The sequence below is a fragment of the Rhamphochromis sp. 'chilingali' genome, assembly GCF_963969265.1.
Source record: "Rhamphochromis sp. 'chilingali' genome assembly, chromosome: 16".
NCBI classification, from domain to species: Eukaryota; Metazoa; Chordata; class Actinopteri; order Cichliformes; family Cichlidae; genus Rhamphochromis; species Rhamphochromis sp. 'chilingali'.
Window position 1 is genome coordinate 12613164 of NC_137943.1, and position 18377 is coordinate 12631540.

Consider the following 18377-nt stretch of genomic DNA (forward strand, 5'->3'; position numbering starts at 1 on the left):
GTGAACGTGCTGTAGTGTTTTTAAGTGCAACAAAACAAGCACTGCGCTGTATTGCTAGTAATGCATGAATGGCTGTAACTTGCTAAGGAGCTAAACAAATCGTGCTTTTCCTTCTTTTTCTGACTTTACTACTGAACTCAGGAGCGACATCTGACTTTCAAGGTGGATGCAACAGAGCATGAAAAAGAAAGCGCCAAACAAGAATGTAAATATATGTATGTGAATGCGACTATAGATTTTAGATGGAATTTAGAATCCATAGAGATTTGACGGTGACCCATGATGTTGAAATAAGACACCCCATATGGAAAAGATATATATAAATCTTATAAAGTTTGTATCTGTCTTGTGTGAAACTTGTATGAAAAGCATACAAGAGTGAAAACAGATATAAGATCCCTTGAAAAATTATATATTGAAACTTGTATGTTTTGGATACTTACTAAAACAATATATGAAAGTAATGAGAAAGTGGCCACTTTCATGAGTAAATCATATAAGTTTTTACTATTTCTTTTCCATATGGGACAACACTGCAACGTGATGGTATGTCCTCCTATCGGAACCACAGTTGCTCACTTGTTTTAAAAACAACTTTCAATCCTAAATAGAAACAGCGACATCTTGATGTTATACCACTGTTAATTCACTGTTAATGCAAATGTTTCAACCTGCAAACGTCAGCTCAGTGAGTACAAAACGCCAGAAACCACAAGAACGGTGATTGCGGTCAAGAACACAGCACTGAACTGTATCGATAACTAAGCTATGCTTTTCTTCACACACCGCAAAATATATTACAATCTATTACGTCACAGAGTACTAGGATAATGAGAAGGTTTAAATCTAACAAGGTTGGTGGAATCTGGGGCTTGCAGTGCATTATGGAATGAGTTTGTAATTATTTACACAGTCGTGGACCTTTTGCCTTGTCTTTTTACATTTTTCTTGTGATCCAAGCCAAGCTTGTAGTTTTGGCTTGGGTCACAGCTTAGAACTCTTTATCTAAGCATTTCTGAAACGCTAATGGAAACAAATGAATGGGAATTTTACTTCCTGGAGCTGGAGCCTATAAAAAAAGTGGGGCTCAGTTATAGTAGGTACCGATCCGTGTATACATCTGCCGAGCAATGCCTATAGTAGACTTGTAGTCAAGACCGCCTAATCAGAGACCAAGACAAAACCAAGACCAGAGGGTATCGAGACCAAGACAAGACCAAGACCAAGTCTAGACGAGACCAAGACCGAGACCAAGACCGGGACAAAAAAGACTAACTTTTGTGTGCTTTTGAGGGATGACATGATGGTACTGACTGGCCCCAAAGTCATCTGACAAAACAGCGATCACCTCCAACAACTGTCTAAAGAATGGGAAATATGTAACTGGTTTCAGTTATACTTTATATATAGATAAAATTGTAATATCAAACTGAAGATTATAATCTACAATTTGGAGGGATTTGAGCATGGCTGAGCCACTGTGTGTCACTGTGTGACAGCTGAGCAGCGAAAGGAAATTAATGGAGGAGCCGGCTCTCGCTCAATGGGAGTCGACTATTCTGATTCACTACAAAGCACTCTCTAAGCACGGCTCTTAGAGCTAAAGCTTTTGCGCATGATACATTATCGAACGTTACGCTGTGTGTCATGGATACTGTTGACTCCAAATCTCCCGACCACTATGTTGATCTGAGACAGCAAGACCGAGACAGCGAGACCAAGACAAGACCAAGACCACGTAAAAGTGGTCTCGAGACCAAGACCGGTCTCGAGACATCCAACTCTAGCCTATAGACAATCAGTGGGTGTCTCTGTGAGATTGTAAGGTTTTCCTTACAATGTAAAGTGCTCAGAGATGTGATGTGATCTGGCCTTATAAAATAAATTGAATTCAACTTCATTGAATAGCTTGTTGCTAATGATCAATAGTGCAAGGAGTAACAGTAGTTTAAAATTACATGTCTAAGAATGTATGTAGGATCGTATGGGGCATTATGTTTTGTATGATTTATGCCCTAAATAGTTTCTCATGCCATTGACCTTTTGTCCCATTAATCAGCGTGCTCAGTAATGCATGTGGTCAGGGACACAAGACTCACAAACACACCAAACCACAAAAGCTTGAAATATGGCTGGCTTATGTGTTCCCAGTGGACTAAACCAACCTCATTAGGCGACTACTCCCTGGGTGGCTATTTGACATCCCAATAGCACCACAGTGGCCCTATATTCCACAGTGGCATTATCACCCTTAAGTGCCCATAATCCACATTACAATCCCACAATCTTGGACTCTTACAAAGCTTCATTCGCTACTGTGAGACTTTACAACAGCATCAATGTATAAACGGCACCGCCTGACAATTTCTATTTTCATTGCGAGGTGATTGTAAGTCATTTGAAAACTGGCCCCCAGTAAATTCAGGCTGAGGCAGTTTCTTTCTTTCCCCGAGGCACAAACATCAATAGCGGAGAGAGAAGCCAGGACAACCTATAGCACAGGACAGATCGATAGCGCAACAAACTCAGTAAAGATTGACTGGAGAGTAGCCTGGAAACATCCAGCTTGAGATTTATGATGGGAGGAAGACACAAGCCAAGAGGAGAAGCTAGAGGACAAGAGAGGGAGAGAAAGACACACTTATGGGGATTCAGACAAATTCTCATATTTTTTAGGATCTCAGAGCCAAATATCTTCCTGACAATTGTAAACACACCAGTTCATGAAATAAATACATTGTCCCTAAACACTATGCACATTTTTCTATGGAGAATAAACACCAATGGAGAAAAAATCCAAATGAATCTTTCAGCTACATTTCCCCTCTTCTAGCCATCTTCCATGTGGTCTTCCTGTTGAAAAAAGGAGGAAAAATGATATCTACTCAAGCAGACAGTATATGCCTGACATTCCACTGGGAAAATTACTGAAACAGTGACAAGATGAAATGAGAAGATATCGAGTTTCTATTCTATTCTAACAGAGAGCCCTTACCATATGTCACCCGGCTCCAGCGTGCTCTGACTGTTGCAGCAGCCTTCCATAGACTCAAACTAATTGAATATCCTTATCTGGCAATGAACTACCCCCTTTTTCTCTGGTGAAGTGAAACAGAGGCCAGTTGGAAAAGCATGCATGTGAATTCACCCAGAGACACATCCAGAGGAAATTTAACACACTGCTGTACTTTCTTCTCTGCATAATCTTGTTTTCAGGTGATGAACCATAACCAGACCCCACACCCTACTATACTACAGCAAGATAAAAGTTCTGGGAATGGTGCTAACGGCCTTAAGCTACAGCTTCCCTCTGTGGTTTTTTTTTTCTTTTTTTGAAGTTGTGAAATTAAGTGCTGCAGTTTCTAATACCCCCTGGGCTCCTTAGTGTAAATTGATTCTATTTAAAAGACTTTTTTTCCTTTGTGACAGAGAATAAGAGGTGGCTGGGGAGCAGAAACAAATGATTGAAAACGAACTCTCAAAGAAAGAGACGGGAGACAGCAGCTTTGTTCATGAAAGGGTTAAAGAGGAAAAAGTGGAGACAAAGACCACTGGACCACTAAGAGTTAAAGTTAGAAGGAAGCTGATTATTTTAGGCTGGAGCAGCTGTATAAGACCACTATCATAGACGACGGGAAATCAGGGAGGAAAACACTACAAACCACAAGTATGACTTGATTTCAAGTCATACTTGTGGATTGAAACTATACAGCTAGCCTACACTTCATACAATACATGTGATCCATCTCACGTTATAAATCTATGACACTCTAAATGTAGAACTGGGCTTGAGCAATATATGTAACTAAGGTTACATCCATGATAAAGCAATAATGGTCAAATTTACATCAGCCAGACTGAAGTTGAAATCTCAAAACTAAATCTGAGAAATAAAAGCAACATTCACATGCTGCACTGTGCAAAAGTCTTGAGCCACCTCTCATGTCTTTAGATTTTCTTCCATGGAGTAAGATTTTCAGTCATTGTCAAAGTGGTCTTGAGCATTAGTTATTCAGTCTTTCTGAAGGTCTTTCACAGATTTCCTTTAAATATTGTCCGCTTTTAAATCATTGTCGATATCTGAGGAGGAGATCAGGAGAGAACAGTAAGTTTCTACAGCCATCTGTGAAACATGGTGGAGGCTCTGTCATGGTTTGGGGCTGAATTTCAGGCAGGTTTTGAAGAGCTTGTCAAAACTGATGGAATTATGAACTCAGAAAAGTACTGTCTTTTCAGTCCACAATGAAATACAATCTAGGAAGTGCGGCAACGGCTTCATTTTTCAGAATGAGATTGATTTTAAAAAATACTGTCAGTGCAGTAAAAGCATATCTAAAAAGAAAAGCACACATGCAACACTATCAGTCATGGATTGCTCTCCCGAGAGCCCAGACCTCAGCATTGTTGAAGCAATGTGAGATAATCTGGACAGAGAACAGAACAAAAGAAGCCTGGAGAACTATTCCTGAAGACTACTGTTCGTACATTTTAATAAATTGCTGCACCTGTTTCCCATTTTCCTATCAAAAAATAAAGAAATGAGAGGCACCTTAAGACTTTTGCACAGTACTGTATTTGCTAATGCTTTTATTTATTCAACCGCAAAAGAAATGTAACCCAAATCCAAAACCCATTAATACATCCCCATTCTAAAGACTACTGCAGATGCATAATTAAGCAAGCTATGACTCAAACAAGGAAGCATTCCTGGCAAAGAATACAGTGCAGTGATACAGTGGAGGATAATATGCTCTTCTACATGAGAAGCTGGAAAAGAATTAATGTCACCTTTTCCAGTTAAAGCGCTGACTGTGGTACGCACATGATAATGATAAACTAAAGCAATCCTCCCACTCACTCGCTCACTCTCTTCCGCTTAATACTTAAACCAAGTGCAAACACAGAACATGCAGCCGAGCACACACACACACATACACACACACACACACACACACACACACACACACACACACACACACACACACACACACACACACACACACACACACACACACACACACACACACACACACCGGAGAAATGCCCAGTGGAGTATCTGTTTCTCTGCAGCTTGTGTTATCCATGACAGCTATTTCATATTCTCCAGCTAGGTGATTTGAGGTAACAAAGGAAAGCAGCTTCACTCAACTCATATTCTCTTTCAATTTGCAAAGCTCATATGTTAGAGAAGAGCCACTATAGCTGGAAATAGTAAAACACAGGTGCGCACACACGCCTCAGTAATTTGAATGTATTACACACATACACACACAGTAGAATACACACAAATACACAGTCTTCCTGATTAGGTGCTTGCATTACTCTTTTTTTATTATTTCCAAAGAAACACCCTTGTTTGTATAAGGGTAACAAATAGTATTCACATTGTCTACAAACCGCTAACTGCAGGGTGCATCTGACTAGATGCGGATCAGGTTTTTTGCGTTCACTGCATATTTATCAGTGGCCAGAGGAGGCTGTGAATGAATAGTGCAGGGAAATAGTTTGTGTATCATGTTCTGTAAATTAAGCACTACGGTAGCTCAAGGGATCAGCAGTCAGACTTTGACCTGGAGGCATAAAGACCTGAAGAGAAGAACGGGGGGAAAAGCACATTTAGTGAGAGCAGTGGAGCAGCATTCACATGCACCAATAGAGCGCACACACCGACACACAAAGCAAACATCATACAGATTCTCACAATGGCGAGCTTTCCAAACTTGAATTTTCAAGGGCAGGTTGCGAGCAAAGCGTTAGTGGATTGTGTGAGCAAAAGTATGATGAAATCACACATCTTTCACATCCCATTATTGCACTCTGCACTCCTTCCAAACACTGTGTTTAACAAACATTTGAAAACAGCCAGCAGGCAATATTGAAATGACTCAGTGAGCTTACATCTCGACAATATTCAAAGATACGTAGAAGGACGCATGCGCGAACACACCTGCAGCCGTGCACGCACACACTGTGGAGCATCACTGTACATCTGCATCTTTAGGACATTGTAAGGAATGACAAATGACTGCTTAAAGCCACATTACTCATACTTTCATACTCTTGTGTGTTGTGATCATGCCCTAACGCAGGACCAGCCTCAGATCAATAACCTAATTAGCCATAAAGCATATGCATTGCAGTGATACATTATATGCCTGGCATCACTTGGCTAACATCTCACAGGAATTACCATATAAATTAACTGTGGTCATTTATTAAGCAAAGAGCCATGGTGGGGAGTTGGCACGCAACAAAGTTTTAAAAAATTAATTTGTAAGCTGCAACACGTATTAAAAAAGAAAAACACCATGAAAGTGTGGCCCCTTAGTGCAATAACCATGCAGGCAACTGCCAGTTACATTCTGCCTGGGTGTTGAAAATTGGCATCCTGACAATTTATTAAAACAGTATACCAACTTACTAGAGCCAGCTATTTAAGAAAGTACCCCACCACTCGCTGCTGATGGTAGATGATGTAAATTGGTTTTCCAGCTGTCTTTCAGGTGGACTTCCTGATTCCTCCTGGAGGTGGTGTGTGACTTGAGCTTGCCTCAGCATTACCTGTAGCCCTGACAGGTACAGGTGAGGTTGCTGCAAGTTACCCTACCAAGCGAACCGTTACTCAACCACAGTTCTCAGCTTCACTATCTGGACTAGCTCCCACAGCTCCTGGGTTAGTTGGGGAGGAGAGGAAAACTATTTCTCAAAACTTCAATCCTGGTTAGAGTGTGACCGAAGTGGGACTCCAAACTTATAGAACCATTCCTTGACCAAGACCTCTGTGTCGAAGCCTGCTGGTCCCGAGTGGGAATGACCTGGATGAACTTAGAGAAAACGAGAGTCATTACAAGCGCATACTCCCTGCCAACTTGTGCAGGTTCCAGCAGAGAAAAGTCCAGTGCTAGAATTCCATTCGGCCTTGACAGTAGCAGGTGCCCCTTAGTTTCCCAAACCTGCGGCTGGATATTTTTAGCCACACTACACCTGCTGCATCTCTGACACAAGTCTTTAATCATCATCCCCAGAGCAGGCCAGTAACACCGCTGCAGGATTAACTCTGTTGTCCTTTCAGCTCCCTGGTGACCATGGTAGGTATGCAACTGTTGAAAAACTTCCCCTTGTAAACAGTCAGGTAAGACCAATTGGAGCACACACTCACCCCCATCAGGCCGCTAGTACCTCTGATGCAGCACTCCCTCTTTCACCAGCCGACCCAGTAATCCTAATGCATCAGGGGGAAGGTTCTGCCTATCAGAATGGCTAGGAAATCGCTCTTGCAGACAAAAAGATAGAACAGCACTTATAACAGGATTGGCCTTCTGCAAGGCCAACAAATCATCTGTTGAATATTCTGGTACAGCAGAAATAGTGACCTGGACTGCCTTGTTTGTTTTATCAGCCTTTTGAACCACGTGTGGCACAGTGGTTCCTGAACAGATAGGTTCCACCCCTACCGCTGTTGGAGAGAGGTGTTGTCTGGACAGTGCATAAGCATCTGGTTGCTTTGTCCACACTTTATAATCATACACTGCAAACTCTGACACCCAGCGTTGCTTTGTAGCTGCAAGCTTGGCTGTGTTTTAGATGACTGAGGGGGTTGTTTGAGCCGTCCACACCAGATACCTGTGGCCCAGGAGATATTCTTTTGGTGAATTTCATTGCCAGGGACTCCAGTTTCATTGAGCTGTAGTTCTTTTCAGCTGGATGAAGACTTCAGCTGGCATAGTTGATGGGTCTCACTTTACCCTCTTGTTCCTGGGACAGGACTGCTTCAAGTCCTTTGTGGTTGGGGTCCATCTTCAGAATAAAGGGAAGGCTAAAATCAGCATACGCCAAGACAAGTGAGGACATCAGGGGTTTGAGGTCCTGAAAACTTCTCTCTGAGCTGTCCAGGCATCATACAGGGCCACACTCCCGCAACAATTTTTCTTCCTAGTGAGGTCAGCCACCAGCTGGTGGAGTGGGGCAGCCACCTTGACAAACCGCACTACCAGCTTGAAAACCCAAGAAATTATCTTAATTCTGATACTGTCCTTGGCGTTGGCCACTCCACTACTGCAGCCACCTTCTTGGGATCAGTCGCTACTGCAGCAGCTGACACCACATAACCAAGATACTGTACTTGGCAATGGAAAAACTGGCACTTCTCAAGTTTTACTTTGAGCCTTCCTGGTTTCACTATTTCGTAGTCTGCAGTCCACACAGAGTTGTAGGCTACTGTCCTTCTTTTACGAACTAGGACGATGGGAGAGGCATACAGGCTGCCACTCTCTTATAACAGTACTCTCTAGCAATTGGCAAATGCGGGCTCTCACATCATCATAGTTGGAGGGAGGCATACGCCTATACCTCTGTCTCATTGGGACATCATCAAGCAAGAGGAGGTCATGGGTAACTAAGCTTGTGTGATCCAGGTCACCATCTGAAAACAACATTACCCCAACTTTGTCTTGCTCTAACAAAGGGAGAGAAGAGAGGTACAAAGACCTTATCTGTTCTCTTACTGAACTACCCAAAGCATCATGGGACGAAAGCCTAGCTGTGACAGGACTGGGCTCCTGAATCACAGTAGAAATCCCCTTGGGCAAGCTTACAATCTGTGCCTGGCTTAACACACCAAGTGGACAATGGGGGTGCAAGTAAACCATGGTACCACCTATGTTGACTACTGGCACATATACTGTGCCTTCCCTGACAGTAACCATTCCTGGAGAGACAAGCACACGCTCTGAGAGGGACTAATTATCAACAAGGGGCTTAAACAACACCGCATCTGACTCAAAGAGTTGCTGCAAACACATAGCAGCCACTCACTTGACCACACCACTAGGTGTGAACACAGGACATCTTACCCAGTACTCTTGGGACATCAGGAGAGGGCTTTTGACCAGGGTGGTACTTTACACTCACCTTTATGAGGCACATTTTTTCCAGCACTTCTACATCCAGCTCTACATAATCTCTAACCCGTTGGAAGCCTGCAATTGCAACGACTGGTGAGACCTTGGGGCGTCCTGGAAATGTTCCCTAAAGAAGCTCTTGGTAATTGTCTAACAGGCACTTTAGCGGCACCCCATCCACTTTAACTGTCACGAAAGGGCACAATGCCACTAAACTAGGGGCAGGAATGTGAGAAATGGGATCTGATGCAGGTAAGCCTTTATTAGACCCTCCTGACGCTCTGTTCTTCAGATCAAGGGGAAATAGTTTCCCACATCCTGAGCTATAGTACATACAGCAGCTGGCGCAGGGTCCCTAAGTGCCTGTTCCTCTGAATCCACGTGTGTAACATTCCCTAACATAGTGGCCTGGCTTTTGACAGTGTCTATGCAAAACGGTATCAGGGCATTTAAACCTAGCAATAGTGTGGGGAGCGGTTTGCAATACCATGAGACCCTGGGTCAGCTGGTTAAGCTGTTCCTGCTGTTTTTTTAACAATTCTTTTAACTCAGCAATTTCTGTCCAACCCGTGTTAGTAGGTGCGACACCTCTAGAGCACTGTAAAGCACTAAGGGACGGGACAAGATGTCCCCATGCCCCTAGGCTCATGGGTTGCCCTTCCCACTCCCAACGGATAGCTTCAGCTCGCACATCCAAAGTATAACCTGGTGACTGATGCACCAACCGTTCTAAAATTTGGGTCATACACATGCTCATTGAACTGGTCTCTGAAAATACCAAAACATGCTCCCCTAGGGACACACCATTCAACCTTTTTTCATAAGACAGCACAGAGCATGTGAAAATTCCTGTAATGACTCTTCCTCTCGCTGCTTCCTCGAGAAAAAGCTTTATTGCAAATAGGATTTAGGGCAACCATACAACTCTTCAAGAAAAGTGAAAATCTTATCTGGATATTCCCTCTCTGCTCTTGGTCCGTACACATATTACTAACCCTGATCTCATTGTTAGCTTCCCCTTCCAAATGTTCACATATAAAATAAGCTTGATCAACAGGTTTTAAGTTTCTGGTTCTCAATGTAGCTTTAATTTTCTTCACTGCAATCCCAGAAGAGGCCCTAAAAACTGGATATTATCTTTCTCTAGAAATGTACAGTAAACGTTCAATAGGTACAGTAAGAGCAGGGTGAGAGTCACCAGCCGGAGAGCCAGTGCTTGAGCCAAATGCTGCCGGCAGGGGATTAGTTGCCTTTTCCTGTAGCAAATGTTCTTTTTCCACCTGTAGCTGCTGAACCAAGTCCCACAGCTCTTGAACCTCATTCCACATTATGGGAGACAGAAGAGATTAGTTCAGTATGACCACAAATTGGCCTGCAGGGATTCCACAGCCAACGTCGAAAGGTCCCTTGAAATGCACACTGCTGTTTTTGTTCAAACATGAAAAAATAAAGAACTAACACTTTGTCTCAAATCAACTGACCAGTGTGAACCTGTCGACACCGCCAGAATCTGGCCCCGCCCTCACATTTAATTATCTAAATTCTAAGGAACACGCTTGGTCAAAGAAAATGAGCTGAGACAAACAAAGCTTTCCCCAAAAATTATTTATAATTTATTTAACAATTTTCAAAATATTTCTTTTAATATTAATAAATCTTAAATACAATCACTATAATCAATCACAAGAAAAAGAAAATTAATTAGAAAGGGTGGCCCTACAGGCTGCTTGCTGGTTTGTCCAAACCTCCCCAGCCAGACTCCTCTTTATCCGCCAAAAAACATACTAGTTGTTATTAAGCTGCTGTTTTCTTTTCCTCGTCATCAATTATTCCGTATATGATTACCTGATGTGTCTCACGGAAAGTGCTCACCAACAAGCAGATCACCCGCGCACAGCATCCTCACCACCAGCCTTGCAGCACATTTCCACACACACAGCTATAACCACGAGCATGATAATCAACTATGTAAAGTTGCAGAATCCCTTACCGGTAGCAAATAAACAGAATCTGCTTGGTCTCTACAGAACCAAGCCACAGCTCTGCCGCGTTGCCACATCTGACAGCCTAAACGTTATGCACAGCTGTATGCGACTGAGACATTTAAAGAGCCACCCAATCCTGGCTGGCATCTTTCTGCACAAGGGGGAGGGCGTGCAGCACTAGACAGCACTCCTTAGTGCAATAAACAGGCAGACAACTGCCAGTTACAAAAGGTCCAACAGTCAAGCTGCAAACTCCACTGACGGCTAACAGAGTGAAAACATACCTTGGCTCTACTCGTGGGAAGGAGCGACGTGACCGAGGAAACCCCCCCAAGCACGCTTTCTTTCCACTCTTTGTATTCAACTAGACCGCAAGTAATTCAATACAACTCTTATTGTGCAGGATCATTCAAATGAAATGCAAATGAACTAGAACAAGTGGAGAACTATTTGAACACCTCTTACAGCAATGCCAGTGTGTGTGTGTGTGTGTGTGTGTGTGTGTGTGTGTGTGTGTGTGTGTGTGTGTGTGTGTGTGTGTGTGTGTGTGTGTGTGTGTGTGTGTGTGTGTGTGATGTGCAAACAGTGCTGTTAAGTGTGTCTTGCTTTTGGTAAAGACAAGAGTGAAATGACTTGTAAATCTAATAGACAGTCATGCTCTGCACATGATTTCTTAACCAAACTCAGTAACCCAAAGAGAATCTGCTACACAATACAAGGCTGATCTCTCTCTATTGGCACACATGGTAACATTTCAGAGCAGACGAGCAGCATAGAATTTGAACACAGCGTAGCACACACAGACACACACAGACACACACACACACAAAACTAGGGAAAACAGTTTAACAACAACTATATAATTTAACCTCGTAACTCTCCTCGAGCTGCACAATAATACCATATCTGTCATTTCCATCCGCTGTTTGCTCATCCTGTCATATGGAGGGAATGTAGTGAGTGCTCAAGTGATGCTCGGTTGAGTCACATTTTAACTTTGGGTTACACATCACCAGCTGCTAGTTTTGCCTCTTTTCTGTAAACTGGTTGTACTCAAAAGTGTGTTTTTGCCTCAAGTAGTTGTTTCTACCTTTATCAGAAAAGAAATTCTTGTATATTTTGCTCTCCTTTGCTGGAGGTTGCTAAGGTAGCCCCCCTTTTAGGTATTAAATTACTTAGGTGATCGGAGACCGACACATGGCTCTTTCTCTCAGACATGTCTGGGCTTGTGTCATCGCTGTACACAATAGGGAAGTTGATGCACGATGTTGCTACATCCTTCATATCAAGGTATGGCACTTTTTTTTAATCACGTAAAACTTTATACCAGGACAGCATGGTATGGCATAGTCCTAATTGTAAACAGTGTTGGATGCAACAGTTTACTCTTTGTACAAATAGTTAGAATCTGATTACAATACTGAATAGTTAAATGCAGACACTGTACCTACAAATCTAGATAGCTACACTTTAGCCTACACTTTATAAAATACATCTAATCAATCTCATGTTATAAATCTATGACACTCTGAATGTAGAACTGGGCTTGAGCAATATATGTAACTACTGTATATATGTAAGGTTACATCCATGATAAAGCAATAATGGTCAGATTTACATCAGCCAGACTGAAGTTGAAATCTTAAAACTAAATCTGAGAAATAAAAGCAACATTCACATGCTGCACTGTGCAAAAGTCTTGAGCCACCTCTCATTTCTTTAGATTTTCTTCCATGGAGAAAGATTTTCTGTCACAGTGGTCTTGAACATTAGTTATTCAGTCTTTCTGAAGGTCTTTCACAGATTTCCTTTAAATATTGTCTGTTTTCAAATCATTGTCAATATCTGAGGAGGAGATCAGGAGAGAACAGTAAGTGTCTACAGCCATCTGTGAAACATGGTGGAGGCTCTGTCATGGTTTGGGGCTGAATTTCAGCCAGCGGTGTTTTGAACTTCGAAAAGTACTGTCTTTTCAGTCCACCATGAAAAACAATCTAGAAGGTGTCTTACTGGCAACTGCTTCATTTTTCAGCATGGTTGTTCTAAAAAAATACTGTCAGTGCAGTAAAAGCATATCTAAACAGAAAAAACACACATGCAACACTACCAGTCATGGATTGGCCTCCGTCGGCACCCAACAACGTTTTTTAAAATTAATTTGTAAGCAGCAACACATATTAGAAAAGGAAAACACCATGAAAGGTCCAGCACTCAAGCTACAAACTCCACTGACGGCTAACAGAGTGAAAACAGGCCTTGGCTCTACTCGTGGGAAGCCACGACGTGACCGAGGAAACCCCCCCAGCACGCTTTCTTTCCACTCTTTGTATTCAACTAGACCGCAAGTAATTCAACAACTCTCCTTGTGCAGGATCATTCAAATGAAATGCAAATGAACTAGAATAAGTGGAGAACTATTTGAACACCTCTTACAGCAATGCCAGTGTTTGTGTGGGCTATGCTGGAGTGTGTGTGTGTGTGTGTGTGTGTGTGTGTGTGTGTGTGTGTGTGTGTGTGTGTGTGTGTGTGTGTGTGTGTGTGTGTGTGTGTGTGTGTGTCAAGTGCAAACAGTGCTGTTAAGTGTGTCTTGCATGTGGCAAAGACAGGCTTGAAATGACTTGTAAATCTAATAGATAGTCTTGCTCTGCACATGATTCCTTGACCAAACTCAGTAACCCAGAGAGAATCTGCTACACAATACAAGGCTGATCTCTCCATAGCAACACACATGGTAACACAAATCTATTTCAGAGCTGGAGTGCAGTGTAGCACTTAAACAGACCGTAACACACGCACACACACACAAAACTAGGGAAAACAGCAATCAATTATTAAATGAGCTTCATGTTCATACTTACTGCCTGCGTATTTTGCCAGCTGCAGCCAAAAACTAAGAGGCCCCCACTGCTCAACACCTACCTCACTTCATTCAGCTTTATCAGAGATATACAGCGGTGCCACTCCTTCTAATGCGAGCTAGAATGTGAGCTGCCCTGTCTCTGACATTTAATTGTTCTGTCGGGTGTGTTTACTTTGAAGGTGTTGGCTAGCCCTCCAATGCATAGGCCAGTGGAAACATGGGCATCTAATGAGAGCAAAACAAACAGAGGCCCTACAACAACAACAGCAGGGAGATGACCGATAGAGAAAGTTTAAATGAACATAATGTTTCTCCTGGCATAAGCCTGCCAGTAAATCATAATGCTGTAAGCAGATCTGTCTACATCAATTGTTTCGAGTTCCAGCAGACAGCGTTACCTCAGCGTTATTACGGAGCCAACCCAAACACACACACACACACACACACACACACACACACACACACACACACAATGATAAGATAAACTAGTTTTTTAAAGAGAGCCAGAAGCTGAATTACCTCAACATTTCCTTAATTTAGACAGCTCAAGTGCACAAGCGTCCGGGTAGGATTCAATTAGAAATAAACGATCTCAGTTACAAGAAAAATTGAATGCCCGGAAAGGAGAAAAAATTACATGCTAAACAAGAAGCTTTAAATGGAGAAGAGCAACATCTGGCGAATCAAATGTTTCCTCGCCCTCTTTTAAGGAAATAATCATTCCCCTGCTACTGTTCAGACCTCTTGCAAACACAACCACGCTAAATCCTCCAGACAGCGTCAACGAGACACAAAGTTGGTTGCAAGTGGCACTTTGATATATACTGTGTTGACCTAGATCATATAGAGTGATTATAACCATGTTGGACCGCCATTTGGCAGGAGCTGCACAAAAGGTTTTACTGTAATAGCTTTCCTCCTCTTTCAAGCCATCCATTCTGCAGTGACACATACAACCTTATGTTCTCCTGAAAGGTGGGCTGGCAATCGCCCGGCACACACACACACGCATACATACCGCTACAGTACAGTAAAGCAGGCCTGTTGCATCCAACAAATGTGTGATGCGACAGGTCAAAGAGAGAAAGGTGACACCAGGTTATAAATATATTTTTTTCTTCTTTTTCTTTTTTTCTTCTCTTCTTTCTAGATCGACTTTTTATATTGGTTTTCCCTTAAGGGCAGTTTTATCCAGTGTAAAACTGACTGATTTGCTGCGCAGCCTCTAATGCCACATTGGGTAAACTGAGAAGAAGTGAAATGATTAGCACATTGACAGGTTAGTTTGGTGACAGAAAATGAACAAGAAACTACTTAATAATTGATCATCGGTGCCATTTTTCTAGCAGAATTATAACTTATATCTTTCTTAAAAACATTTTAACATTTTATCAGATCAAAAAAATAATAAGACTGAAATCTTTCACTAATTTAAAAGTTCTCATTAGTTTCATCTCTTTTAAGTTCCAATTCCTGTAAAATTTTCAAACACTCAAAGAAACTAATATTCAAACTAAAACAATCAGACAACCTACTCGGTGGAGATATTTAAGTGTGTCTATAAAGGTGTGTCATTTCAGAATATTTTCTGGTTCCAGCCTCTTACATGGATTTGCTACTTTTCTCTAATCAGTATCGCTGAAAGTGGATCATTTGGGTGATCTGACCTGTTGTTTTAACAAAACAAAATTCTGAAGATGTCTCCTGATGCAATTGTTTGATTTTATCTTGTGTTTTTATAATTAATATTATTTTTTAAACTACATAAATTAGCTTAATGCCATAATTTGTCATTTATGGCATTGAAAAAGTGATGATAAGGAAAAGCTTGTAGAAAATGTTGTAGAAAATCTAAAAATCTGAGATGTTGCCCTACAATGCTCTATGAAAGTGCCAGGATGGATTCCCCCGGCTTGTGCTCCCACATGTCATCTTTGGTGTTCCAACAAGAGACAGAAGCCACGTTAATATAACAAAAAAGAGTGCAAAAAAAGGAAACCCACCTCGATTTCCATGACTCTGCATACAAAGCCTTGTATTTATTTTATCACATTTAAAATTTCAGACAAACCTCCTTTAATTCCTGGCATTGAATCAGACAAACTGTATCCCGATTAATCACAGGTGTCTGCTACACACAGTGTTGGTATATACTCAAAAAAAAACAACTTATTAAAGGAAAGCAAATCCACTGGTGTTTATGTGCTACAATGTCCCTGCAGGGAATATCACCATAGCAGTAAGTGGCAGGCATTAGAGTACTTACACAGCCCGGCACAATAGAAGCAGCAACGCAGCTTTCAAAGCACAATGTTACTGAGGCAGGACACAATATCGTACTACCTGCCATCAGTTCAGTGGGCTAGCTATTGAGTTTCAGGGTGTGCTGATACTGTAACCGTATACACTTTATCGGGCTTGTTCTGTCACAAGTGTTTTGTTTAAGGGATTTCAGATGGGTGAGGGGGTATGGGCTGTCTCATTAAGGGTGAGTCAATAAGATGTAACCACGATCCCACAAACGTCTGCGGATAAATAAGCATTTCTCGCCGTACCAAAATACTTGGCATGGTCAACCTGAGCGAGTGGAAAAGGGCTGTTACTTAACAGAGTTTCATAGCAGCAGTTCCTCGATTGTTTTTCTTTTTCCTTCGTTCTTTCGTCCTCATTTCCATTTTCATGATTGAAACGGGATTGTGTAATAGTTGTGTGATAATAAATGTCTTGTTCACAGTGCCAATTACATGCTGGAAAGCTGCATACAAATGGGGATAATTACAATACATAACGGCATTTTGATTATTTTTGAGAGTGCACATAGTTCATCGTATTCATCTTGCTTCTCGTTCGGAGGCTTTTTTGTAGCCCTGACTGGTGTCCCACTATGTGCGGACACCTCAGACCATTTCACAGCTTTCAATGCCTCTGTGGCTCTTGAAATCACTCAATATCACGTTGGCAAAGGATTTTAAGCTTATTAAAAATCCCAGATTCTTTACACAGTAATGAGCATGCACTTGGACTATTGTTCATTTAATCTTTATAATGAGTTTTTACACTATAATTAGTGCAATATTGGCTCATTTGCTATTATATAGAGATAATAGTTTCGCAGCATTCTTATGTTCTTCCCAAACATTGTGTTTTCCATTCTTGTTCACTTGTTTGTGATTCACATTAATGTTTAACTAACTAACCAAAGACAACTGATACCTGGTGAACAACATATCACCTGTGCCTTCATCTATGATGCAGTGACGCCAGCAGCAGCACCAGAGCCGACCGTCATACTTCTGGTAATAACTTATAACATTATTTTTTAGGGATCTGGAGATCAAAGCAGACTCTGTAGTATGGACACAACTGTAATATTATGCAACTAGAAAAGGTAGAGACGCTACTCTTGATTTTTCCTTCACAGAGCCTGTGAAGTTGTTAACTTCAAGGAAAAAAGTGTACTTTTCCTGAAGCCACTTGGTCATTTTTGGACGTTTTGCTGACGCTCCAAAATCGAGCCAAGTTCAGAACAGTCGTGTCAAGGTGGTTCGATATAACACCTTTTGCAACTGGTGCCAGCTCAGCCTCAGAAAACAGCTGTGGCATTTTAAAAAGGAGCCTCTTGGTGAGATTTAGATGCTGCTGAGCCCTCATCAACGCCTTCCTGTTCCTTTTTTTCCCTGTCCTGTAAAAACTTCACCTTGACAGCAGTGGGAGGAAATGCTGAAGGGGGGGAGGAAATAACAAAGTTGGCAACTAACTTAATAATCATTTTAAAATGAAACAAAAACCTCCTAGGTCCATCAGTACACTCAGTCATGATTCAAGAACTAGATTTCTCAGTGTCACTTTTAAAAGAGTACTCGGTGTGCTGCGGGGGAACATCATCAGCAATCATTATCATCAACAATCCGGTTTAACACTTTCCAATTTATCTTTGTCTGCCTTATCTTTTCCTTCTGTCCAAACTACAATAAAACTCCTTACCCTCCAACTTTGAGTAGCCTAAAGAACATCAAGTCACTGTTTTATCAGCGACTTTGGAACAAATGGCTAACTGGATCAAGAAGCATTCATAGTTCTTTAAATTTCCCACCCCCTCCTTCTTTTTCCCCAATTTTTTGGGGATTTTGACAGACATACGCACATTCCACTTGTTGTTACCACTTTCACTTCTGATGTCTGTTGAGTTGTTATAACTCACTCCTACCCTCAGTTATTCCCATTTTTTATTTTTTGTACCCAGTCGATATTTAGTCGTCTTAATACAGTGTGGAATGCACTGTGGCTGTTGGGAGAGAGATCTCTGCGAGCAGGAACATGCAGCAATGTATGAAGTGAGTGTGCTCACAGAGCCAGGTATCAGGGCCTAATAACATTAAGCTGAGCACTGACTCTACTGTCTCAGAGCCAAAATATAAAAATGTCCTCATGTTCTGTGGAAAACACAAACCTCCCTGTTTCTAATCAGCGCCATTTGAATATTTCTAATGTACTGCCTAAAACAACACCGCAACATGGAACAGGTGTGTGCGCGCGCGAGTGTGCGTTTGGTGTGTGTGTTTTTGGACTTGCATGCGGACGCTTGTGTGTGACCACGCGAAATAAACAAGCTTCCAGGTAAAGAAAGGAAAC

General features: G+C 41.8%; 1 protein-coding gene across 1 annotated transcript in view; it reads right to left on the reverse strand.

Moving 5' to 3' along the window:
- The window catches only part of kcnn1a (potassium intermediate/small conductance calcium-activated channel, subfamily N, member 1a), a 66154-nt gene that overhangs the window by 46169 nt on the left and 1608 nt on the right, over nucleotides 1-18377 (reverse strand). The window lies entirely within an intron of this gene.